Source organism: Tachypleus tridentatus, chromosome 6, assembly GCF_004210375.1.
Source record: "Tachypleus tridentatus isolate NWPU-2018 chromosome 6, ASM421037v1, whole genome shotgun sequence".
Lineage (NCBI taxonomy): Eukaryota > Metazoa > Arthropoda > Merostomata > Xiphosura > Limulidae > Tachypleus > Tachypleus tridentatus.
Window position 1 is genome coordinate 161,695,214 of NC_134830.1, and position 17,819 is coordinate 161,713,032.

Genomic DNA, 17,819 nt, shown 5'->3' on the forward strand with positions numbered 1-17,819 from the left:
GTTCACTAACTCCATTTAGTTCACAGCGAAACATTTGTTATTCAAGTAACTAATGATGTAACTAAGGTCTAGACGACCATCATGTCTGTCGTATCCAAGATGGCCTGATGAAAGGTTTCGCCCCATTGAATATAGCAGATATAATAATGTTTGAATATTGTTACATTCTATTTCACTTTTCAATCACACGTACTCATAATGATTCGTGAGGTGTATATTAACATCATTAAAACAAATTAGTTTTAGTATTAGAGTAAAACCAAGAACCCAAAGACTCGTTGAACACCACAAGAGGACTTCCGCCATGACACCACAATGGAACCTCTCATAAGAAATAACAATATATAATCGTGGCTGCGAGTGGAGGAAAATGAAGACAAGTTCGATAGCTGATAACCTGCACGAAATTGGGATAACGTGCAAAAATGAATTTAGGGTGGATCAAGTCTCGTGCAGGAGAAATGTAGCTGAGAGAGATGTTATCGAAAGACGGGAATTAATAACAGAGGACGAATACTGAATAGAAGGAGTGCAGGAATATTAAAAAAAAAATCAAATTAAATGTTGTCCGGCAGGAGGCAGACATAAACATTAACATTTTTTTTTTATAAAATACTCTCTATTAATATTCAGTTATTTTAAAGTCATGAACTATTCTTTCTTAGATTTATCCAAAAGTGATATATTTATATGTCATGAGAATGATGACAGTGATATAACAAAACTGAACATTATTTGATTCTTTTATATAACACACTTCTGGAATATATACCATAGAGACGAGCATGCCAGTATTATTACATGATCAAAAATGACGTATCGACAGTATTATGTGGTGAAAGCCCATACACCAACAACATTATATTATCGAGACTGACACATCAACGTTATTACATGATTGAGACTGACGTATCGACATTATTGTATGGTTAGGACTAATGAGCCGGCATTATTACATGATCGAGACTGGCGTATCAACAGTATTGTGTTATACAGAACTGATGTATAAACACTGTTACTGAAGTCTGATACACCAACGACATTATCAGGAACTGACGTGGAGGATAAGTGTCAGATGCGTCAGGAACAAAGACATTATAACTACTTAGAGAAAAATGATAGGTTGGATACGTGCATAAGAATTGTAGACAGGATGGAAGGCAGAACAAAACAGACAATCTGCAGACTGACATCTTCAACAATAGAATACTGACTATTGAAACATGAAAGTTAGGGACTGATGAACAAGAGAAATGAAACAGGCAACATAAAGGTTAAAATATTTCAAGAAGATCAAAGGCGAACGCGTCCGAATAATTTTTTGTTTTTTTGAATTTCGCGCCAAGCTACACAAGGGCTATCTGCGCTAGCCGTCCCTAGCTTAGCAGTGTAAGACTAGAGGGAAGGCAGCTAGTCATCACCACCCACCGTCAACTCTTGAGCTTCTCTTTTTACCAATGAATAGTGGGAATTACCGACACATATAACCCCCCCACGGCTGAAGGGGCGACTATGTTTGGTGCGACGGGGATTCGAACCCGCGACCCTCGGATTACTACTCGAGTGCCTTAACCATGCGGCCATGCCGGGCCTTTAACTAAAGAACGTTTTTATTTCCGACTTAGCAGTGTAAGACTAGAAAGAAGGCAGCTAGTCATCACCACCCACCGCCAACTCTTGAGCTACTCTTTTTACCAACGAATACTGGGATTAAACGTCACATTATAACGCCCCCACCGCTGAAGGGGCGACTATGTTTGGTGCGACGGGAATTCGAACCCGCGACCCTCGGATTACTAGTCGAGTGCCTTAACCATGCGGCCATGCCGGGCCTTTAACTAAAGAACGTTTTTATTTCCAAATTGTTATTTTAGCTGTCGAACATTTGTATGTCATATAAAAATGCTTTTACAATTCTTTTCACTGTTCGTTTTTCATGCCTCTTTTGAAAATTCGTCTGTTTTGAAATAAAAGCTTACTTCGACTTTTTATAAAAAAATTCATCAAACTTTCATATCAAGAACAGAGCTGTATGGGTTACGAATTCTAAGCCATTATAAATAGTGCCAAAGATTGTTTGTTTGTTTCTGGTTAAGCACGGAGCTGAACAGTGGGATTTTCTGTCTTTAAACCCGGTTTCTAACGTTGTAAGACTGCAGTCATGCCGTCATGCCCCGTATAGCCACTAAGATGTAGAACTGTAACAACCACCTTAAAATAATAAAATATTTTTAGTTTCGTTGAATTCGCAAGGCTACTTCAGGGCTATCTGTTGTGTCCACCGAGGGGAATCGAACCCAAAATCTCAGCACTGTAAATTCGAAGAGATTTACCTCTGGGGAATAGGCTATCGGTGCTAGCCGTTTCTAATTTTGAAGAAGGAAGACAGCTAGGCAACACCACCTACCGTCGACTCTTAACCAGCAAATAGTGAAATTGACCGCCATTTTATAACACCCTTTCACAACTGATAGGGCGAGTATGTTTGGGGACGGATTTCGACCCGGCGGCCCGCAGATTGCCCTATATATAAAGTAGTATTCGATATGCATATTTAATAAGAAAACAATATTAACAGCGTATGCATATTGACATAGCAATATTTACTGTTATATGCAACACGCTCGCTAGAGGGACTGTACGCGAAATTTTAGTGTAATAACCTCTGAAGCCAAGCAGTTTGTCACTGGGACAAATATTAAAAGAAAAGGTTGTTTGTTGACATTGACATTGTTGACGACTAGCGCACATAGCCCTCGAGTAGCTTTGCGCGAAATTAAAAAAAAATAGACTGGGGACACAACAAACGGGTATTCAAGGGGAAAGTAGAGGTAAGCTAGAAATGTTTTGACATTTTCTTTAAATGATTTAGCTTTCATTTTTCTGAGTCCCCCGATGGGTGAGCGATATGTCTTTGGATTTGCAACGCTCAAATCATGGAGTTCTGTCCCCCTCGGTGGACACAGCAGATAGCAAATCTACTTGAAGGCTATCTGCGCTAACTGTCCCTAATTTAGGAGTGTAAGATTAGAGGGAAGGCAGCCAGTCATCACCACCCACCGCTAACTCTTGGGCTACTCTTTTACCAACGAATAGTGGGAATTACCGACACATTATAATGCCCCCACGGCTGAATAGGCGAGTGTGTTTTGTGCGACGGGGATTCGAACCCGCGCCTCGGATTACGAGTCGAGTGCCTTAACTACCTGGCCATGCCGGGCTTATATTAGAGAGCGGTTAATAATAACTCGCGTTCGCTATCATTTGCTGGAACAATGTGTTTGGATTAGGAACTGGAAGATTTAGAGTTCGAGTTCCGCATTTTGTGACAGGGAGAGTGTACTATATATATATGAATGACGGTAAAACCCCATTATTATACCAAACAAGAATATCTGGAGAGTTGGCGGTGGGTGCTGTTGACTCTTTAACTATTATTGTAGACTATAAACTCAAAAGTAGGAACGACTATGTGCAGTTAGCCCTTGGGCAATTTTTCGCGACCCTCTAACACGACGAATGATCGTTTTCTAACAATATTTCATAGCTATCTAATTTTCAATAACGACTCGAATGAAAAAAAAAAAAATCCCCGGAGGCTCAAAACCGGAACAAATAAAACCTTGACAATAGCTTTTGAACTTTTCTCGCTGGATTAGGAATGGTTATACCCGATTGGTTCCTTGATCTGAACGTTTAGCCCACATGTCGTATAAAGGTTAAATCTTCAACATTTTGGAAAGACTTATTTATTAATGCTTTCGTTATCATTATGTATGTGGGACGGGGGGGAATTAGGGAGATATTTGTATGTCGCTTAAGAGCTAAATGTAGCTCCAAAGTGCCACAATTATCACACGAGCACTTGTTACTGAAACTTCTTTACGCTCGCTTGTGGTAGATGTTTATACGTAATCTAATTTGACTCCGTATAGGAATTACTCGCGTGGTTGTTAGGCCACTACGGAAACCAACGACACTTTGTTTCTTCTATTCAACCCGGAAATGCTAACAGTTCCTGCGGATTGTACTTCCGCAACTTAATAGCAGACGTCTTAATATTCTATGATATTCCAGACAAAACTACAGAGCACAACCGATCCTAAGTCTACCAACCTACCTACCTACGTACAACCAACTCTTTCTAATATCGAGAGAGATCGGAAAATATTGACTGGTAAGCGTGTCTGTTGTTGTGGAGAAGCGATGGCGACTAGTTAGTTACCCATACAAACGCGAGTGGTAAGCACGAACTGAGGCTCGAGCCTCCTGCTTTCAGACGGCCACCGATCAATAAAAAAGTCTGGTAAAAACCGGCCAGTGTCTGGGTGGGGGATAACAGCTCGTGCATATAGACAAGTCAAACTCAGGGCTTCAAATAAGAGTGACAGTGTTTTGAGTTGCTGACGAATTTTACGCGGCTTTAGATCAGCTCAAGGAGCTAATTCGTGGAATGAAAATCAGATGATTTGAAACACTGAAAACAAAAAGGATAACACTAGTTCCATAAAATATAGTGACGTGTTAAATTTTTGCCTTTCTGAAACAAGTTGAAATCTTCGAGTCGAGTGCACACACAGCCGAGGAAGACATAGAAACCGAATCAACTCCCAACATCACTCTTTCTAGATATATTCTTGTTTCAACTCTAGAGATACCGATGGGGTTCGTGGACCCCTTCAGCTTTATAAACACATTTTTTTCTGATCTATTTATAAGACCAAGCTGCTTGGTGGGCAATGACTTAGTTACACGGTACTTAACAACACAGGAGTTACACAAAAAAAATGTAAACAAACATGCCACCAGGACAGCAGTCAGCCTTTTTCGTATTTTCATGGAAAATTAGGTTTTTCATCTACCTGTTTTATTTAGTTGTTTTAACATTGAGTATTAGAAAGGCCCTGTGTGAGGTTAGATTTCCATACTATAGACCTGTCAGACACTATCGGACGTCGTTAACTTAGAAAAAACAAACAAACAAACAAACAACGGGAAAACAAAAACAAAAATAATAAATGACATTCCTCACTTTCGAGCCCTAGCCCTTGATGCGTTATAAGAGTGGCAGCTAAATCCTATTATTCGGTTAGACAAGTGTTGGCTGTGTACACTGTTACTTAGCTGCACTTCCTCTAGGCTATTAGCGACAACTTGCGCAGCTAGATAGTCGTTGAGTAGATTTGTATTAAATTAATCAGACAAACAAAAATGAGTATTGTAATGTAATAAACAAATGAATACAATTTCTCAATGTGATATAATATGTGGATATCCATACAAAATTATTAACGGGAAAAAACAAACCTTTTGGTAATTTGAAGGTTAAAAACTTCACTTACACGCGCGCGTGCCTCCTAATATGGGTTTGGTTTGAATTTCACGCAAAGCTACACGAGGGCTATCAGCGCTAGCCGTCCCTAATTTAGCATTGTAAATCTAAAGGGAAGGCGGCTAGTCATCACTATCTACCGTCAACGCTTGGGCTACTCTTTTTCCAAAAAAATAGTGGGATTGACCACTATTGACCGTTATTACCTTTATAGCGCCTTCACAGCTGAAAGGGCGAGCATGCTTGGTGTGACGGGGATTCGAACTTGCGACCCTCAGATTGCGCGTCGAGTGTCTTAACCACCTGGCCCTGCCGGGCTTTTCTTATATATAAGTTTAGGAAGATGTAAAAAGAGACTAAGGTAGATTTTCAGTGACTACGTTTTAAAAATACCCAAAGTGATGTATTAATATTTTTACACATCGACAAGTGCATAATTTCTGTGATACTTAAGTTATAAATATAATAACGAGTGAGATAAAGATATTGAAAAAAAGAAAAAAAAAAGGTTAAAAGGTTAACCGAAATAAAAACCACTTAGCGTGACAAGTTGAAATGGACTCTCAAATTTTTGGTACCACTGAACCAGTGCATTAGTTAAATAAGAGACAAACAGATATGAGGTAAGTGGTCAAGTATGGCGCCAACATACAATTAGTCCCCGCTGGGACATCGAGAAGTCTTCGGATTTAAAACGCTAAAATCAGGGGTTCGATTCCCCTCAGTGGATACGGCAGATAGCTCGATGTGGCTTTACTATATAAGAAAAATACACAAACACACACATACATAAAATTAATTTTGGAGTTAAAATGCTGTAAGCATTCTGAGACCACTAACACGCTTGGACAGCTTTCATCAACAGACCTAAGACCGAAAACTTCGATTTGAAAAACAAGATTTAGACTGATTCGTTTCTCACGAGACATGGTGATTATTTAATTAATCCACAAATTTCATAAACACCGAGCGAATTTTACATTAACTCACACATTCTTATGGTCCACTAGATGGCGCAAAAAATGAATCATTGCAGCTTTGTAGATTCCATATGCTCTCCAAGTTATTAGATTGGATAATTCCTCTAATTTTAAGGGTTTAAAATTATCTAATTTGCATATGTCAAAAATTGCGTCACGCAGTAAACCCCTCATATCTTAGTTTTTCTTAATACACCTACAGTGCTGACAAAATATGGAATTTACGTGTATAAGACCTTCGCACGCAATTATTCCTTCATGACGTATACTTCAAATATTAAGTTTTTTTTTGCGTCACGTGGTTTGATACTGAAACCAAAATCTATATCATCTCATACTTTACAGCGTCAGCGTTTCTTTCCTTCATTAATTCTTAACTTACCGTTGAGAATAGAGAAACAAAAAACATATTTCTTTTAAATATTTATTCAGACGAAGTGGTTAAATAGGTAACAACATTATTGTAAATGTTGGCGCCTACACAATAAATCGATCTCATTTTCACTGGTTAGGTGATCGCTAACTTTCATAAGTTTGGCAGACCACTAGACCTCTCGGGTTTTCCAAGGCTGGAGGCCGCACGGGCTTGGTCCTGCCCCATTAGCTGGTTCCACTACCGCCCTTTTTACTGAGCATATAGAAATAATCTAGCCCCAGACGTCCTTGAGATAGCGTTAGCCTAGCTCGTATAGAGAGATTTGAAGAGCACGCACTGTAAGGCCTATGTAGACGTTCAAAGCAAGTGCGTGTGTTGCCACTAGGGGCTCTAGTTGGTCAAAAACACTTAGCAATAGGAACTGGGTAAAGAGTAGAGGATGTGGCTAGATTGATAGGTACTAGTAAGAAACCTTGAACTCTGCCTCTCAAACTCCTCACGCTCCCACGTGCAGCTAAGGCAACCCTTCACCCCCCCATCTCGACAACTGGTTGGCTGGATTCCAGGTTTTGAGGCCCCTTGATATTTGGCATTGTGTAGGCTCTTTTCTCCCTACCCTGTCACTGAATGAATCCAGATTAGCTATTTATGTCACCTGTTAGCCACGACTCGGTGGTCACTGTGGTCTCACCATATCCAGACCAAAGAGTCTACATTCCAATAACCTCGTAGCTCTTACATTTTCTTATTACAACCACTCATGCACTTTAAACCAACCACAATGGACATCGACTTTAATTAGGGAAATAGAGGTGTTTCAACCAAACGTAAATACATTTACGTGAAAACGCCGTGTCTTTTATAGATACGTCAATTTATAATTGGCATTTAAATAAACAATGAAATTCTGATAAACGTTCTAACATTTTTTCGACAGAGGTTTTTAGAAAGTTTAGTTTCGAGGATAAGTAGTCTCTATATTGTAAAAATAAGAATTACATATTAAGTGACCAGTAATTAAGTGTTATATAGTCAACATTAAAACAATAGAGATTTTGTCCATAAGTTTGTTCGTTGATTTCTTAGGAATTTCGCGCTAAGCTACACGAGAACTATCTGTGATAGTTGTCCTTAATTTATCAGTGATACACTAGTTATTGTTTGCAAGGAAGTCCAAAGCTACACAAGGACTGCCTGTGCTCTACCAACTACGGGTATCGAAATTCGGATTCTGGCGTTATAAGTTTACAGACATACCGTTGTGCCACTAGAGGGCTTGTGATACGCTAGAAGGAAACAATTAATTAACACCTCCAACTGTTGAGCTATTCCTTTACCAAAAAATAGGTGGAATGGCCGACACATTATAACGCTCTTATGGTAGAAAGGGGAAGTACGTTTGTTAATAGAACTTGAACTCGCAACTCAAATATTATGAGTCGAGTGCTCTAACCAACAGGCAGGATAATTTATTCATATTCCGTGTCAAAACCATAACATTTATTTGATCATAAGTGACCGCAGATTAATTATTACACATTAGTTGTTAAAATAATGACATTTCTTCGTTTTGTAAGAGTAAAGAGACAAATTAACAAATTAATTCATAGTCAAGGTAATAACTTTTATCTGTCCACAAATGAATGACGAGGTGTTAATTCATACATATTAGTTACTAAAACAATATCATAATTATGTCCACATGAGACCAAGTATTAGTTGATATATATAAATATTCATTATTTTTCAAATAAAAACAAATTAAAATTAAAACAGCGTTACATGTGAGCAAAGGAAAAATCAACTCCAAACTGTTCTCGTTATCCGTTAGTCCACCAGGTTAGGGTTTAGAAGATTTTTTTTTGTCCAAGAGTGATGAAAACCGAAACTAGTGGGCAACAGCTGACCACGAAAAAGGGTTTCATCAGGAATGTTTTCTCAGAATCAGTTTACTCTAACGAAATTATAGATTGTTTGTTTGTCTTCAGTTAACCACAAAGCTACACAATGGGCTATCTGTGTTCTGCTCGTCACGGGCATCGAAACCCAATTTCTAGCGTTGTGAGCCTGCAGACATGACGCTGTGCCACTAGGGTGGGGGCAAATGTTTATCTATATCAGTTTAAATCTTACGAAATTGGAGATTGTTTCGCTGTTCGTAGTCAAGCACAAAGCTGCACGATGGGCTATCTGTGTTCTGCCCGCCACGGGTATCGAAATTTGGTTTTCAGCGTTGTAAGCCCGGAATTAAATACAACTGGCAAATCAAACGGTAGTTATATAAAACTTTCGTGCCATTTTTCTTTTATTTCTCCAAGTATCTTGAATTTATTTGGAAAGTGGATCACACCTAAAGTGTTATTTCAACGAGTGTATTTCAAAATATAAGCTGAAGAATCAAAGCTCACTCCAGATTACATTACCTAAGTGTGATAAACTCAGAACGGAGATGAGGACCCAGCTAATCCATAACGTTAAAATCTACGTGTACCTATTTGTAAACGTTTTTTTTTCTTGTCAGGACAACGCGTAAAAATACCATTTTCCAGAAACTTCTGTATAAACATTCTGTTTGAATGCGGAAATAATAAAAGAAACAAATTGTACAAAACTGAATTTTTAGATATAATTTGTTAATTCAGTTATATAATTATTTTAAGTTTAACCTGACATAACAATCGCATATAAAAGACAATTTAGTAGCGGGTATTAATTTGAAGAAAAATAAATTCTGAATCTAGAAATAAGAAAGCCTTGGTGGGTTTCGATGAATATAATTGCTATCAGTGGTCTCAGGTGGCTCGTGGTAGGCTTAAGGACTCAGAACTTTTAAAATTAGGGGTTCGATTCCAGCGGTAAGCGCAATAATATATTGTCTAGTTTTACGCTTACCAGCAAATATCTTATCTACACTGCTTTTAATAGCTTTCTGAATGGGATTTTACTGTTACTCTTATAAAGTCCCCCAGCCCCCAAAATGTGGACACCCTTCTACGATTTATTATTATTAGTTATAACGGGACGATCTGACAGAGCAGCACACTAATAATCTGGTATACTAGCAACTGGACTATTCTCATTCTCCCAGATAGTGAAAATAAAGTGAAGATGTTTAACATTTCCGAAGAAAAAAAAATCCAAATCTACGCCATGGGCTATCTGTGTTATGCCCACCACAAATATCGAAATTCAACTTTTGGCTTTTTGGGCCCTCAGAATTATCGCTGAATGGCGAGGTGGTTAAGGCACTTGACTCGTAACTCGAGGGTCGCGGGTTCGAATCCTCGTAACGCTAAACATGCTCGCCATTTCAGCTGTGGAGGCGTTATAATGGGGTGGTCAACCTCACTATTCCCTGCGCTAGCTGTCCCTAATTTAGCAGTGTAAGACTAGAGGGAAGACAGCTAGTCATTACCACCCACCGCCAACTCTTGGGCTACTCTTTCATCAACGAATAGTGGGATTGATCGTTACATTGTAACGCCCCTACAGTTGAAATGGCGGGCATGTTTGGTGTGACGGGGATTCGAACTCGCGACCCTCAGATTACGTGGCGAGTGCCTTAACCACCTGGTTATGTCGGGCCAGGGAGCAGTGACCACCAATACGACATTAAAATATGCCTATGTGATTTTCTGTTCGAGATAGCGTACTTTGAAATGCTTTTGTTCATTTATTGCTATTTACAAAGCTACACGAGGACGACATGGCCAGGTGGTTAAGGCATTCGACACGTATTCTGAGGGTCGCGAGTTCGAAATCCCGTCACACCAAACATGCCAGTCCTTTCAGCCGTGGGGGGCGTTATAAGTGTAGGTCAATCCCACTATTAGTTAGTAAAAGAGTAGCTGAAGAATTGGCGGTGGGTGGTGATGACTAGCTGATTTCCCTCTAGTCTTACATTGCTAAATTAGGGACGGCTAGCGCAGATAGTCCTCGAGTAGCTTTGCGCAAAACTCAAAACAAAACAAACCAAGCCAAGCTACACCACGGGTTTACCTGTGATCTGTCCACAGCGGGTATTGAAAATAGATTTTCAGCGTTATAAGCCCCTAGAACTACCATTGAATCACTGTGGGGACTAACAAGTTTGAAGGAGTTCAGGAGATAAAAAGTCCACTGGTAAGACAGCGGTAAGTCTATGGATTAGCAATGCTAATCCTGGAGTTCGATTCCTTGTAGTTGACACATAACGTAGTCCAGTGTTTGTGTGTGTTTATTGGATGTCAGATGTTCCTTCTTGTAGTATTAAATATTGTCAGATAGTAACACCTGCACAGATCCAGAACGTTTATGGATCATTTGTATGTGATCAAGAAAAGCGTCATGGAAACTAACCAAACACTGATCCCTCCTTTCAATAGACCACACTTTTGGATCTAATTTATGTATTTCCTGATACCATCTCTCCATAAGGCGGATATCCATTCAAATCCAGATGTCTATGAGATCAGAATTTTCAAAATAATTTAAAAAAAAAATTAATTAATAACTAATTTCTTTATGCTTTTGATCAAAGAAAATCGCCTGGGTACAAGTTGGAAAATTCTAATGACAATTTTGTCGGTTAGAGGAAACTGTTGCAGATTGGGATTAACCCTTTCTGTACATTAAAAAATTCCTTTCTGACAACAATAAATCTTCTATAAATATATATACATATATATTAATTTCTATTTGATAACGAGAGGCCATGACTGAATTTTGTTCAATCTATTTTTCCAAACTGAGGGCCCATAGTTCGACCTAAGATATTCCGCTATGCATGTTCCGCATTTTCAGCTGTAGGAGCGTCATGAATGTAACAGTAATTCCAAGTATATAGGAAATAGGAAGTTGGTGTTATGACTTTGTGGTTACACTGTTTTTAGATTAGTGATGGCTAAGCCCTAAACCTGAGGGAGCTTCTGACATAGCCATTTAGTAGCTCACGTGTTACACAACTTACCGTTCTTGTTATAACTAACCAATAACAGCAGCTCTTTTGTGACCACTAAAAAAAGTGTCTGGTGGTGAATTAGGAAAATATAATAAGCACTCATTCAACTATTAAAGGCTGGTTTTAGATTCAATTTAATCTTTTCTCTGTATTAAGGCCACCTTTCTGACCACAGGAACTTGCTTAACGATTGTCTAGTGACATTCGGTGAAGATACTGTTAGTCTTGAGACACTGATTCTAGGCCTAGTTTAATACAGCTAATTATATCTACCCGAGGGTTTTTTTTTTGAGCTGTCAGATGTAATGGTTTTACTGAGTTACAGTAGGGATCAACTTATATTATTTTAAATAAGCATTTTATTTAAAGATTGGCTATTTTAATGACTCTTAATAAACGTTTAAACGTAATCCAAAACAAACGCTCAGTTTGGTCTGACAAGGTGAATTAGAATCCAAAATTGGTGATAGTAAAAAATGCCGTCACAAATTTTAAACACCGTGGATAAACCTGCCAGGAGGCACTGTTAACGCACGGCTATAAAACAACAGGTGGCGTTACAAAATTACCTCTATCAGTTTATTCCACAAGCAAAGTAAAGAGGGCTTCTGCCAGACACAACTCTTTAAATCGAAACCACTATATCTAATTTGTGTCTTGAAAACCTAGATTAAGTTTTATTTATTATCCTTTTTATATCTTAGGAAAAACAAAACATAAAAGAAACGTCGTTACCGAATTGGAAACTATAATACTTTCGTTAGTTGCCACGTGCCTAACTTTTCCAGTTTTTAATATATTTGTTTTGCTTTTTTAAAAAAAAACACATTATTATGAAATAAGTGAAGTTAATCATATATTGTGGCTAGTAATCCTCGTTGCTACATGCGTGACTGTTCACCATACTTGATCTACATTCTATTTTTTAAACTCTTATTTGTATTCATTCGTGATAAAATTAATATTATTTCGCTTTTTGTAAGTTTTAATTTTAATTTCCACGTGTTCGACATTTTTTTCACCGTTTTTGTCTTTGCTCAACTCAAAATTTTTACTTATTTACAAAGAAACACAGTCTCCACAGAAATCTATTTATTATTACTGGTACGTATTGCTGTAACTTGATCATTTTTAACATATCATGAAACCAGAATATATCTTTAGTTTTTATCAGTGTTGTTGAAAGAAAGATGTTAATTTATAATACAAAATTTCTCTTCATTCGCCTTGTGATATTACTTTATCAATAACGTTAAACTCAGGCCCGGCATGGGCAAGTGTGTTAAGGCGTTATGCAAGGGTCGAGGGTTCGAATCCCGGTCGCACCAAACATGCTCGCCCTGTCAGCCGTGGGGGCGTTATAATGTGACGGTCAATCCCACTATTTGTTGGTAAAAGAGTAGCCAAAGAGCTCCATTTTAATAAAATATATATTTTTATGATAAATTAAGTACATCAACAAATCGGTTGTATTATTTAGCTTCAAGTGTGTCAAGGGAAAATAACACTTAGCAACAAGATGGTTCACTATTTCTTGTTTGTTTTTTGCGCAAAGCTACACGATGGCTATCTGCGCTAGCCGACCCTAATTGAGCAGTGTAAGACTAGAGGGAAGGCAGCTCGTCATCACCATTCACCGCCAACTCTTGGGCTACTCTTTTTACCAACGAATGGTGGGATTGACCGTAACTGTATCAACGCCCCCACGGCTGAAAGGGCGACCATAATTGGTGCGACGTCGATTCGAACCCGCGACACTCAGATTACGAGTCGGACGCCTTAACCCACCTGGCCACGGAGGACCGGTTCAATACTTCTTTAGTAAGATTTTTATATTAAAACAAATAAATGAAAAATGGTAAATATGTTTACACTATTATTCTGATATCATGGAAAATATCTGAGATTTTTTTTCCTTTTACGAAATAAAATTATTTATCCAAATATTTTATGCTTTGTTTGAAATATAAAGGTTTGTTTGTTTTAGAGCAGAGCCACACGGGGCTTTCTGCTGTGTCTACAGCGGAAATCGAATCTCGGACTTCAGATTTATAAGTCCGTAGACTTGCCGCTATTCGAACGAGGGACTACACATATAAAAAACTTAAACATTGAATTAAGCTCCTCACGTGCTCAGAAATTGGGTTTCGAAACCTGCGGTGAGAAGCGAAGATAGCTGCAATTGTATAGCGTTGTGCTTAACAACACAGAATAGACTGCCGATTTAAACGTTTGAACTTAGTATAAATGCCCTCAAACTTTTAGTTCAAACTTTGTATTTGCTGTAACAAACAATATTAATACATTGTGGAAGTAATTACATATTATAGCCAATGGAATATTTTAATTCTAGTAGAAAAGACAGTTACACAGTGTAATAGTAATATTTATTAAAAGTCAGTGGAAGGACGTAATTCTCACTTTACTTTTCATGTCATACGGGGCCCGGCACGGCCATTTGGGTTAAGGTGTTCGACTCGTAATCTGAGGGTCGCGGGTTCGAATCCCAGTCGCACCAGACATGCTCGCCCTTTCAGCCGTGGGAGCGTTATAATGTGACGATCAATCCCACTATTCATTTGTAGAAGAGTAGCCCAAGAGTTGGCGGTGGGTAGTGATGACAAGCTGCCTTTCATCTAGTCTTACACTGCTAAATTAGGGACGGCTAGCGCAGATAGCCCTCGAGTAGCTTTGCGTGAAATTCAAAAAAACAAACAAAAAACACACCATACGTCACAGTAACTTTTGGACAAAACAAATGAACCCAAATCCTAAAATATACCAGCATCAGCAGTGAAAATATTATTTGTTATTTGTTTGTTTTCAAGTGGAAAGTTCAACATAAAATTATAGCGTTATCGGACCTCAAGTTTACCGCCGAACCAGCGGAGGATCTCAAAAGAGAAACCATACAGTAACAAAGAGTAGTAATGCGTTAACAAACAAGAGTATGATCTTCAGTTATCGATTCTTCCATAGGGTTAAACATATACTTCATGAACATGTTGGTTCATAATCTATGATAAAGCTGACTTCCCGCACGTGTCGGTCCATATCCGTTAAGTTGATTTGAAATGCTCGAAGCACAGATACAAGACTGTAATATGACGTGTGTATGGAATAGTATTACCGAATTTATAATCGCGTTTGCGGTTTGCTTTCAAATTACGGTTACTTAGTTTTTAATTAATCGTTTTCCACCGAAGGTTTACTTCGAACGACCGATATATTTAGTGAATAAAGTGAATGCTGGTTATAACGGTCTAAGTATGTGTACTAAACATGTGAGTTTTCATCTGAGGACGTCCACTTTGATTTCCACCTGAAGTTTTCATACAGTGGTTCCCAACCTTTTTTATGCCCCGCACCCCTAAAAAATTTTAATATGTTCTCGCACCCCTGACAGCAATTATTTATTTAAGAATATAGGTGAAGGTGACCAAAACAAATTTTTATAATTAGTTTTTAATGATATATAAACAAAAACGAAACATTTGGAAAAGAAAAAAAAATATTACAACAAACTAAAAGTTGCATAAACTGAGATGTTATCTCGCACCCCTGGTTGGAAACCACTGTTTTAACAGAACGCAGCGAGAAACGAAATACATAAATAAAATAAAAATGTCCGGTTACATTCTAAATAATGCCGATCAGTTGCTCCAGACGTTTTGAAGATTCGTTAGGGCTGTAGTTGAAATAAAACTTCTGTTATGTCTTAAAGAATGTTATTTATTGAAGGTTCTTTATTGTTGTTGTTAGGTACTGGAGTTGAATGGTAAATTGTTACGTTAAATTCGGCTTCGTAAAGCAAACAATGCTCCTTCAGGAGGTTTCTTCTCCCAGGGCAGGGGAAGCTTCTCCCTGGACATTATGCAGATTTAGGTTTTTTTCTTTAAGGTAATAACTTTTGGGATGAAATGCTAAGCATCCTTAAAACTGTACCATTTCAGGCGTAGTCGTAAAATATCTTTGTAAAATACAACTAGCTCACGTTTATAGACAAAGTGAGACTTCTCCATACAGATTCGTATCGCTACATCAATCACTAAATAAACTCTTCTTTGGCCAAAAAAAACAACACCAAAAAACATCCCGTTTTCTAAAACATATAACATTATCAAAAACAAGTAACTTATACACAAGCTCCAGCCACAAGTATCAAACTCAAAGCAGTGAAGTGATATTGCAGTTTTATCAGCACGTATCGATGTGAACTTTACTCTAACTGTGTAACCCTGTTAGGCCCATGTTATTCCAGTTCACTATCTTTTATCTCAAGGAAAATGGAAACAGCGACAGTGTATTTACTGATTATCTAATAAATAACTACTGTTGCTTATATTCCAATATAATTCCGAAAAAGAACAAATATATCTTACGTTGTCAGCCACGTTGATGTACCAAGACAATAAGATTGAAATTGTTATTGAAATAATAATGCCACTAATTTTGGAAGATAAAAAAGTAAAACAATTTATTAAAATAATATCTTTACACTTTCTGTTCATGAAAATCGGAACAAAAAGTTGCGTAGACTCAGCAGTCTTGTTGAAACAAAAAAACTCATAAAAAACAAACATATGTTCAAAGATATTTAAGACAATAAAATACGAAATATGTGCGGTGTAAATGGTTTCAGGTTTTTCATAAACAGTCATTATTTCGAGCAAGATGTCAGGACAATCGTGATTTCGAACGAAATTTGTTGTTGTTTTGAATTAAGCACAAAGCTACACAATGGGCTATCTGTGCTCTGGTATCGAAACCCGGTTTTTAGCGTTGAAAGTCCGCAGACATACCGCTGTGCCACTGGGGGCCCCGAACGAAAAATCTTTATACGACTTCTAATGAGTTTTATTTAATTTTTTTTTTTGGTGAAGTCGGTGGGAAGCTTCAACTTTAAGATGAGTCCACCAGTTTAGTTACATTATACTTAAAGAAGCAGATTCGTTAAAACCTTTGTTTTTGTGCAACTTACATATTCCATAATTCATGTTTGAGAAAAGCACGAATTTCTCTTCGATATGAACGTATTAGTCTGTAAATTGTAGAGGAATTTTTTATGAACTGAATGAGATAAAGTAACATTATTCTGCAGACCGAAATATGGTAATAAAGGTTAAAACTAATTACCAAAGGAATTAAAATGATGGACACCTGAAAGGGACTTTTTTTAAAATTATGATCATGTTAATAAAGTTCCAAATCGCTCAGCCATGACACGCGTCTCACCATCCTAGAGGAAGCGTCGGTCGTTGGTAATTAGAAATACGATATATTTTATGTCAGATAATGCTTGAAAAAAAAATGGAATTATATACGTTTCCTGTCTCTCTACTGATAAATTAAAGAGTGAATTGGTGGGTCTCTTCGGGAGGGCTAAAACTTCAATATTTTATGAAAGTTTTTGACAAGATGATTCTATTTTATACGTTGTTTCTAATACTTGTTTGTTTCAATACATCCAAATAAAAATGACTTCTTTGCTCAGAGTTGTTTAAGAAACCATTCTTATTCTTAACAGACGCCCAGACTAAGAACAGACGCGCAACACAATCTAACGTTACGTGAACGAGCGTCTGGCAGCACTTCACGCGCCAAGCAGCTGACCAACTCGTGCGAATACGAGCAGTGTAGAAGACGTAGCGATAGTATATCAATTTTTTTCTCCCTGAAAAAAAGTTTTTTTTCTACTTTTAACGACCGTACAACTACATACAAATGATGCAATACTACAATTAACAAATGAGGCAAAATTTCCTTACCTCTTACACGTTCTTTAAATAAACTTCTTATTTCTATAGACTAAACAGTCCAATGATGTTGTCCGCCATGTTGAATGTTTTTGCTGATAGCCGATGCTACTTTATAACTGTAGTGAAACCAACTACGTATAGATGGCGTCGTGCTCAGCAAGAAAAGGGTGTGCCTTTTTTATATAAATATTTTTTGCTCAATGTTGAAAGTACCAACGAACCGATACTCTGTATTTTATAACAGTTGTTGGTCTGTCTATGTGCGAAAATATAGTATCAACTTTCCAATTGCCAAATTTAAACTTATATATATATGTGTGCAATTTTTAATTGTTCCTAAATACGTGCATAACTTTAAAGTTTGATAAAAGCAGATAGGGGTATTTTCTGTTCTGGTTGTCAGAAAGCTCTAATGAATTGATTTTGTTGCTTC

The 17,819-nt window shown here is 37.7% G+C and overlaps 1 protein-coding gene across 2 annotated transcripts in view; it reads right to left on the reverse strand.

Annotated features, from left to right (window-relative positions):
• LOC143254306 (uncharacterized) overlaps window positions 1-17,526 on the reverse strand; it is a 269,977-nt gene extending 252,451 nt beyond the window's left edge. The window contains exon 1 of one of the 2 annotated variants that reach the window (XM_076509269.1): window positions 17,396-17,526. The gene's annotated coding sequence lies outside the window, so the exon portion shown is untranslated. The remainder of the gene's footprint in view (window positions 1-17,395) is intronic. The other variant, XM_076509263.1, reaches the window with a different exon arrangement.
• Window positions 17,527-17,819: the final 293 nt, after the last annotated feature.